The following is a 9,514-nucleotide window of genomic DNA, read 5'->3' as shown; positions in this document are numbered from 1 at the left end:
TTGTTGACTTGGCAGTGGTGGGGTGCTAGAGCCTAGGAGTGGGGGCCGACGCTCTGTGTGCTTGACATGAGCGTGGGTGGGTGAGGGGCCGGGGTGTGCCAGGGCAGGGCAGGTGGTCGGGTCCCTGGTGTTCCTGTGCAGGTGTGGTGGCATCTGGTCAAGTGGGGAGTTGCCTGTAAGCGGGCTGTCTGGTGGTATCTTAGCTCTGTTGGCAGTGGTGGGGTGCTAGAGCCTAGGAGTGGGGGCCGACGCTCTGTGTGCTTGACATGAGCGTGGGTGGGTGAGGGGCCGGGGTGTGCCAGGGCAGGGCAGGTGGTCGGGTCCCTGGTGTTCCTGTGCAGGTGTGGTGGCATCTGGTCAAGTGGGGAGTTGCCTGTAAGCGGGCTGTCTGGTGGTATCTTAGCTCTGTGTTGCGTGCCCTTGTCTTTTGCAGCGTGCCGCTCCTCCTGGGCTGCCTGGCGTTTGCTGTCCAAGAAGCGTCTGTCCCAGAGCAATGGCCATGGGTGTGGGCGTGTGAAAGGTAGGGCTTGTGACCTGTTTGCCTGGCCCTGAGTGAGGGCCTGAATGGGAGGAGGGCAGAGTGAGCTGGGGCAGCAGTTCCCAACGTGTGATCTGTGGCAATGGGGTTTTGATGGTGCCGGTCTAGGGCAAGTAGGTGCGGGCGGTACTTAGAATTGTCGCCCTAGAAATTGGTGCTGCACAACGTGCTGGGGCCTGGGCACCCCTGGGCTGGGGTAAAGGAAGGTGCCGGGAGGCGGGGGGCAGTGTAGCGTGGCCTCCGCCGGGAGAGCCCTCTAGTCTTTCTGGTTTTGGGGGGAGGAGCAGGAGGCCTGTAGGCTGCTGCAAATTGACTCCAGTGAAGTGTGTTGGTGCTGACTGGAGAGGGGTGGAGTTGGAGCTGTGGCACAGGTGCAGCTCTGCCTGGCCTGGCCCGCTTGGAAACGTTGTCAGGGGAGGGGAGGGAAAGGGAAAATGGGAAAGAGGGGGGTCTCCGTGGAGGCTGGTTTGCAGCTGGGGGTGGCCCTGAGAGGGGGGGCCGGGGCAGGGCACTTGAGTTGAGGCAAATCCCTGGGAAGAGTTGGGGGAAGGTGGGAGCGTGGATGCTGTGGCCCCTGTGCTTCCTGAGCAAGGGTTTGGAGGAGGCCGGTGAAGTGGGTGTGGGGCTGGGGTGCTGCTGGGAGTGGTGAGGGGTGCCTTGAGGGCTGCCCCGCTTGGGTGAGGCCTGGGGAGGGGATGTGGGGGGGGTGCCTCTGGCTTGGGCAGAGGGGCTGTGAAGGCTGCTGCACACACCCACTGCCCAGCCCCAGCCCAGTGGAGTGGGTGTGAACTGAGGTGGTGCAGGTTTGGGGGGGCCTGGTGCTGCTGTGTTGGATGAGACGGGGAGGTGTGCTGCTTGGTGCTGGTGGGCTGTGGGGGCTGACTTGGCTGATTGCTGTGCAGGCTGTGGATTCATAGATGCTGGGGTTGGAAGGGACCTCACTAGATCGAGTGTGACCCCCTGCCTAGGCAGGAAAGTGTGCTGGGTTCAGATGCCTATCTAACCTTGTCTTGAAGACCCCTAGTGTAGGGGAGAGCACCACCTCCCTTGGGAGCCTGTTCCAGATGTTGGCCACTCTGAGTGTGAAGAAGTTCCTCCTAATGTCCAGTTTGCGTCTGCTCTCTGCTAGCTTGTGGCCATTGTTTCTTGTGACTGCCAGGGGCGCCTTGGTGAGTAGAGCCTCACCGATTCCCTTTGGTGCCCCCCAGGATGAACGGATAGACAGCCACAGGATTGCCTCTCTGCCTTTTCCTGCGGAGGCTGAAGAGGTCCAGGTGTCCCAGTCTCTCCTCGTAGGGCTTGGGCCGCATGCCCTTAATCAAATGAGCGGCCCTTCTCCAGGTGATCCGCATCCCTCTCAAAGCACAGTGCCCAAATCTGGGCGCAGTACTCCGACTGCGGTCTGACCAGCGCCTGGTAGAGGGGCAGTATCGCCTCCTGGGTTGTTTGTCGTGTGTCTGCTGATGCATGATAAAGCGCAGTTAGCTTTATGGGAGGCAGTGGAGTCAGGGTCTAGGGGTGGGAGTGGGGGTGGCTCGAGGAGGGTCTTCTTGGGCTGGGGGGCTGGTGTGCCAGTGCCCTGATCTGCTTTGTCTTTGGAGGGGGCATGGCCTCCCAGGGCGTGTGGGGGCCTTGGTTCTGGGTGGGGGGAGGATTGTTTGTGGGCTCTGGGAACGGGCTGTCCCCACTGTGCTAGGGGAAACAGGTGAGGCATGTAGGAGCCTGGTGGTCACGGTGGAGGTGCTCTGCAGCAGGGCAAACTCTGGGCCTGTGGTGCTGCTGGGAGGGCTGGGCCTCAGGCGGGGGGCAGTGGGTGCAGGGGCTTGTGGCAGTCGGTGTTGGGTGGGGAGCTTTGTGTGTGGGGGGCAGGTGGGAGTTGGTGTGGCTGGCTAGCCCACAGAGTGTAGAGACCCAGTGTCCCTGGTGGGGTGTGTGGGTACTTGAGGCAGCTGAGGGCCTCGGGTGTCCTCAGGTGAGGCATGTGCTCAGGTGGCTTGGACTGAAATGCTGGAGGGGTTTCAGCTGCTTGAGTGGCACCTTGTTTGTAGCATGAGGCCAGCCTGTAAGCAGGCTTTTGTCTTGCCTCTCTGTGTGGACCTGCCTTGCTGTCAGTCTGTACTCCCGGGTTGGCCGAGGTGTGTCTGTCCCAGTGTGAGAGTGATGGGTTTGTGACTTGTTTGCACCGGCAGAGCTTGGCTCTGGGCAGGGGCCTGAACCAGGAGCCTGGCAGTGCCCAAGCTGTGGGTGTGGCTGCAGAGGTCTGGCCATACTTTGGGGTGCTGTGCCCTGTCTCAGGCCTCAGGGACAGGAAGGGGGTGGTTGTTAGGGCCTGTTCCCTGAGGAATGTGAGGCCTGCTCTAGGTCAGCTGTGAGGAAGCCTGCTCTGACTTGTGGGAAGCTTGCAGGTGGCATAATCCAGTGCGAGGGGCAGCAAACAGAAAAGCAGGCCCAGGGGGCTCCTAGGAGGGCAGGATCAATGTATGCGAGTGATTATGCAGCAACATGTGGGCCAGAAGGCAGTCAGGTGCCGGAGCGCTTCCCCTCTCCTCTAGCAGGGGGAGGCCCTCTGCGCGTTTCTCTCCTCTGTCCAGCTGTCCTGCAGCTGGTGTGTTATGGATTCACAGTGCTCTTGGACTCGGGGCAGTGCCCGAGTGCCGGGCCCCTCTTGGGGGCCAAGCAGCCAGAGTGGAGCAGCAGGCCACACTGGTGGTCCCCCCAAGTGAGTTGTGGGGGGGTGGGAGCGGCAGAGGCAGCCTCTGCAGGGCAGCCTGCAGGGGCTGTGGGGTGTCATGGCTGCCCCACACAACCCCTCCCCACTGCTCTGCAGCCTGGCCTGTTCTCACCCCTGGGGCTCCCTCTTCTACACCCAGCACTGCGACAGCCAAAAAAAAAAAACTTTCTGCTCCCTCTTCTCTACCACAACACCCAAACACTCTAAAAAAAGGCTCCAAACCAAACCGTCAAGGCACACTACATAGTCTGCTCCCACCACAAGGCCAACAACACCACTACCTCCGACATGCAACAAGCTCCAAACACTGCCACTTTATTGCTGCCCTGCCTCAGCTTCACTGACGCCGGCCTGAAGCTCGGCTCGCCTGCGACACCGCACTGCCCACTCGAGACGCCAGCCTGCTCCTCTGCGGCCCCGCCTGTAGACAACGGTGCTACCTGCGTCTCTGCTTTCTGGCTTCCGCGCGCCCCAATGACAGCCACAAACATGGCAAGTGCCCCTACCTGTGCCTCCTGCCGTCGGCCCAAACCTTGCGCAGGTGCTGCTGGCGGTTGTCGCGCCACACTCCCCGGTTTACGGCTGTGATGCCGTCCCGCTGCCCCACGGTACGCCTGCCAGGCCAACACTCCCGCAGCTCCGGCGGCTAGCACACTGGCACTGGCAATGAGCGCCACCAGGCCCTTGCCCAGCCCTGGCCCTGCAAAGCAACAGAAGCAGAGAAACAGATTTAGGGACAGGTTTCCTTTTTCTTTTTCACAACCGTCAATAAAGCCCAACATTTCTCTTTCCTTTAAAAGAGAGCCGGGACCATTCCTCCTCATCACGTGCATCCTAAACCCATTTAGTCCCACTGCCTGAAGTCTGTCCAGCCTCACAGCTGGCTCCTGCCTTCCAAAAAACAGGCCGGGCCTTTTGGTGTCCGCACACGCAGGCTGGATAAGATCTGCAACGTTGCTGCAGCACCCGTCAAGACGCTGTCCACCAGGAAAAAGGGAAGACCTTCAGGAGCGCGTGCCGGCACCTAGGGTCCCCCACGCTTTTGCTGCCTAAGAACTGGCTCGGCTGCTTGCCAAAAGAGACCCTCTCTGGGAAGCTTGGGCACATGGAGCCCGGTGCCTGAAACAAAAATGGCCCTCGTGAAAACCACGTATCGCACAGCACTGCCTCCCATCGACTGCTCCATCCATCACGACGTTCACTTTCCGACGCCTCCCGCTTCGAGATCGTCTTGCTGCCTTCTGCCTTAAAGACAATTTTGCCACGCTGGGTGTTGCTAGAAAATACACAAAAGACAAAGTCTCATTTAGCTCATCCCTACAGCTCCTTTAAAGCCATTACCGAGCTTTAGAACCCATTGCCCAAGCAGACAGGACAGAAAGCACCCATCGCACACCCCCGATTTGAGTGGCCTCGGCCCTCCCATACTTTCCCAGGGGAACCCCTATCCTACGCTCCCTCTCAGGAGTCTGCTAAGCCCCCTTGCTGGACTCCAAAAAGCCAAAAAAACATGAGCGAAACAGTTACCTACCTGCTACACGGGAAAGAGCTGCAAACACGGCCAGTTCACAAAAAACCAAGCTTCTCTCCCAGGATCCTGCATCAGCAGTGGACGCTTTGGCCACCCATCGGACAGAGTTTCAGGAACGAGCGACAGTGGTCCTGTCTCATGCGCCCTCACAGAACGGGGTCTCCTCTCTCCCTCCAAAAGGATAGGGGCCTCAGGAATGACCCACAACACATTTTTTCAGAAGCCACGGCAACAATCCGCAAAACAGACCCACTGCCGCCACACGCGCCACTGTGCCGCACACAGCAGCTCCTTCCTCATCGCCTAAGGCCACGGCACCCGTTGCCTGCACATCACGGCCAAAGACTATAGAGTTTCTCCACAGATACTGCAAAACTGTCGCCAAACCTCACACATTCCCACCCTCGCGACCCTTCGGCTTTGGCTCGGCTCCAGACGTTTCCGCGGCCGGCCACCATGCCCCCTCAGTTAAAAGCCAGCCTATTCTCATAGACTTTTGTGCCGACCGCACCTCTAGCCGAGGCGCTCCCCTGACTGGCAGCAATCGTTCCCCAGCCGCAGTCCTTTCGGGGACCCTGCCAACTTTTCACAGCGCTACCTTCCTCTGCGGGCACTGGGCAAATCCTGTCCTCGTTAGCTACTGCTCACTCCAACCTCAGAAACGCATCAACCGGCAGGGGGACAAGCAACAAATTGCCCATTTCCCCTTTGCTCCAGGAACTGGCTGCAACGGCGGGCCCGGGGGAAGATGACAACTAGGTCACAGAACACGGACAGACAGCGTGCGTCTTGCTACGCCTCCCTCATGAGACAGACTACAATGGAGGCACACAGACAAAAAGGGATAAGAAGGGCACCGCCATGCAACACCTGCACAAAGAAGTATCCGCAGCAACCTGGATTTCAAACCGCGCTTGTTTCCACCAGGGTTCTCTCCGCCAGGTTCCCCGTCAGCATTTAAACAAAAAAACACCACACCTTTGTTGGAATCAATCCACCCTGGAAAGAAGGCACACGAGCAGAACCCCGGCACCCGTCGCCACCGCCCACGGCCCCCGCCAGCCACCCTGGGCCGCTCCGCTTACCTCTGCGCACGGGGCCGCTGTCCACGCTGCCCCCCGAGCCAGGCTGCAGGCAATCTGGTGGGGCCCAGCCCACGTGGCAGTGGCAGTTGCCCTTGCTGTTGCACACCTGCAATTCACACACCACAAGCCCAGTTACTGCCGCCCCCTCGCCCACACAGGACAACACCCCTTCCCCCTCCACCGCCCAGCCCCACAACTCACCGCTCCTTCCCCACCTCCACAGGGCAGCCCCACCTCCCCCAAGGCTCATCACTCTCCCTGCAGCATCCTTGGCGGGGGAGGGGGCAAGGGGGCCAGGCAGCATGCCAGCCCACACCACTGCACCCCATCCCAGCCCCAGGCCCCTCCACCCCGCTCCCCAGCCAGCCATGCCCAACTCAGCACTCACCCCGTTGCCGTTGCAGTCCCTCTGCGCATGGCATGCTCCCTGGTCCACCAACAGCCCCACACACGTGCGGTTCATGCACACCTGCCGAGACAAACAAAGCCAGCCCGTTAGCTGGGACCTCCCCTGCCCACCAGCCACAAGGTCCCCTCCCCTGCTTCCCCGCCTACAGTTCCAGCCCCACAACGCCCCTGCTGCAGGGGGGAAAGCCTTGAGAGGTGGCAATCCCCTACCAAACCAAGCAGCCCTGAACAGCCCCACCTGAGACCCTGTGGGCCTCTCACATCCAACAGCACACAACTGTGGGCTTGCCAGGGCCGCCTCAGGGCTCTCCCCAGCCCCAGCCCCTCTTCCCTGTCTCTTCCCCATCCCCCAGCACATACAGCTTAACACCTCCATCTCCAGCACTCACCTTGGCCCCGACACCAAGCCTCCTGCTGCCCTTTCTGCAGAGCAGCTGCCAACCCCGAGACCTTCTGCCTTAGGGCCAAGGCCCCTCATACTGAACGCAAGGGGAAGAAGCTTACTACCCCCAACCCAGGCCTTACATGCCACACTGGGGCCAGCACCACAGCTACCCGACGCGACTCCCACTCTCGGGTGATTGCTTCCCTCCAAGCTAGGCGCTCCTCTGGCCAGCAGCTCCTTTCCCCACTGCAACCAGCCCCGCACTGCCCTGGTTGGGCTCCGGCTTTTCAGCCCGGCCCCTTCCTGCCGGCTGGTGACCCTACTTAGCCCCTCCCTGCCCAGGGCGAGCTGCAGGCAATTGCCTCCTGACCTGCCAGCTCCTGGCCCTGCTCTGAGCCCAGGGCCTAGCCTCCCTGCAGGGACGGGGGCCCCCCCCCACCGGCCCTCTCCCACCACCCCGCCGCCAGCAGCTCGACACACCCTGCCCCCCAGCCCCCACCTTCTTGTCCCCGCACGGCGTGCCGTTGTCCACCGCTCCCGTGTCGTGCTCGTTCCTCCCTGCGTCGTAGTCCACGCTCCAGCACACGAGCCCATCCGTGGCGTGCTGCAGCACCGTGACGCGGTCCCCCAAGTTGGGCAGGCGGCGCACGTCCACACACTGCAGCCTGCCGCACATCACGTCCCTGCACAGCCCCGACACGAGCCCTTACGACCCTGCACTCAGCTGCCGGGCGCTCCCCGCACCCCGCCTCCCAGGCCGCCCCAACCCCCCATGGCCAGGGCCCGACAGCCGGGTCACGAGGTGACCTCTCTGCTCCGTGTTCTCAGGGACCCCTGGCCCAGGATGCCACCTCTCTGCCTCGCAAAGAATTCCCCCCCCCGTCAAACTAGAACCGACTACAAAAGACAATGAAAATGCTGCAGCAGATACACCTAAAGCCCTCCGCATATGGGTGACCAGAAGGAAAAACTGCCCTAGGGCTCATTTGCATCCAAGACAGGACCGGACGACAATTCTCTTACATGGGAGATGGAGAACAGAGGGCCCGAAGCAAAGACCGCAGAAAATTCAGGGATCAGAGAAGTGGGGGAGCGCTGCATGACGGGCACTCTGTGCTTCGAAGGCTACTCTGTCCACGCTTACGCACACCCGGCTCCACATCAATCAGACCAATTCTAATCTGGATTTACAAAGGGCTCCCACCCCCCACACACGCCTCATCTAACCTGAAGTAAGTACAATTCACATTGAACAGGCACCTGGGGCTATGGGAGGCCCATTGCGACTCGCTCGACTAACACTCGGTCGCCAGGTTAGGGAACGCAGAGGCGAGAGACCGAGTCGGAGGCGGTACGGGCGACATTCGCACCACAGTCGAGGATCAGTCGTGGAATCCGGCCCATCAGAGCCCCGACTGCACATGCCATTGCGCTTCTCCCGGGACCGGTGCAACTCCTCCCCGCAAAAGCGGACAAAGGCTTTGAGCGAGATCGCAACGAGTCACGCTAACCTGTGGCAACCCCGAAGCCGCGAGCCAGCGATTGTTTCTACAGAAACAATGAGGTCCCCCATCCGGTCTATCTGCTAGCCACAGGAACGTCAAGTGTGCTCCTGAGTGTCCGGCAACTCCTTAAACATAGACGTTGCTCCTGGCCGTTACCCGATTTCCGGAGACGTTCCGAACCGCGTGACCCCTCATTGGTAGACCAGACGATTCTCACCGCTACTCAAACACCGCTTCACAGAAGCTGACCCAAGGGTACAAACGCACATACAAAAGCAGCACCGTGGCACCTCAAGAGGAAGCCTCTCTCCCGCGCCGTCCGCCGTCGTTCCTGACGAGCCGAAACAAATGGAGCGCCTCCCTTCGAGGATTGCGCTGAGAACTCGGCCCGTCCGCGCGGGAACCCGAGTGCCTCGGACCAGCCAGATGCCGCCGATCACGCTCTCTCTCTCTTTTCTCTTTGCTCTCTCTAGGCCTAGATTTCTGACCCGGAACCATACCGGGTAGACCCAAGCTAATCTTCCCCAAAGACTTCGAGACGCTACAGTACTATCACAATGGTTTGCATTGGTTTTCCTTCGCGCAGCTATTACTACTCGTACCATGACATACTTCACACGCCTAGCAATCGATCGCCGTTAGAGTCATGCCAGGGGAAACTGGGCACCTTTTTCCTTCATTACTTTTCCTCCCCCGCTCGCTCTGCAGTGACACGTCTCGGACCCAAGCTAAAGATCCCTGCGAAGCCCAGAAATACCATGGCGTCTGCTCGTCGACAGGCCGGACTTTGGGACGCACCGAGTTGGAAACGCGCAAGGGCCTCGGCTCGCACGGGCTGATCGCCCCAGTTGGGCTCAGACGGGCCCTAACAAACCGAGCGCTGGCCCGCGAGGGTGTCCGCCAGACGCCCAGCTGGACGCAAAGGTACTCCCTTTACCCGTGCGCTCGCGTCTGCCCGCAGTCGATCGGTACCTTAACGAACCGACTCTCGGCACATGAGGGCATTGGCCCGTCCAGGCCAATCGACCCGGCCAGATCAGGCGCGTCACGTTAACCTGCACGCGCGTGACCGACTCGGGGACCAGAGGAACCCAGCCCTGTTGAAAAAGAGTCCCGCAACACGGCTCCCTTGGAGGTGAGGACTGGCAGAAGGCAGAGACGCAGCTCCGTCTAGAAACTCAAGTAACACAAGCAGAGCGTGGAGAGACTTACCAAGGCCCTAGAAACGCATCCCTAATAAATGAGCGCACCCCAAAGTGACGGGCAAATCTGGTAACAGCAAAGGCCACCAAGCACTAACACCCACCCCTCCCCCACACCCACACCCCTCC

General features: G+C 60.6%; 1 pseudogene; it reads right to left on the bottom strand.

Moving 5' to 3' along the window:
• Positions 1-2,169: 2,169 nt before the first annotated feature.
• LOC102388440 overlaps positions 2,170-9,514 on the bottom strand; it is an 18,923-nt pseudogene continuing 11,578 nt past the window's right edge.

Source organism: Alligator sinensis, unplaced genomic scaffold, assembly GCF_000455745.1.
Source record: "Alligator sinensis unplaced genomic scaffold, ASM45574v1 scaffold98_1, whole genome shotgun sequence".
Lineage (NCBI taxonomy): Eukaryota > Metazoa > Chordata > Crocodylia > Alligatoridae > Alligator > Alligator sinensis.
Note: the sequence above shows the minus strand (reverse complement) of the source record. Positions and strands in the feature narration are given on the sequence as shown.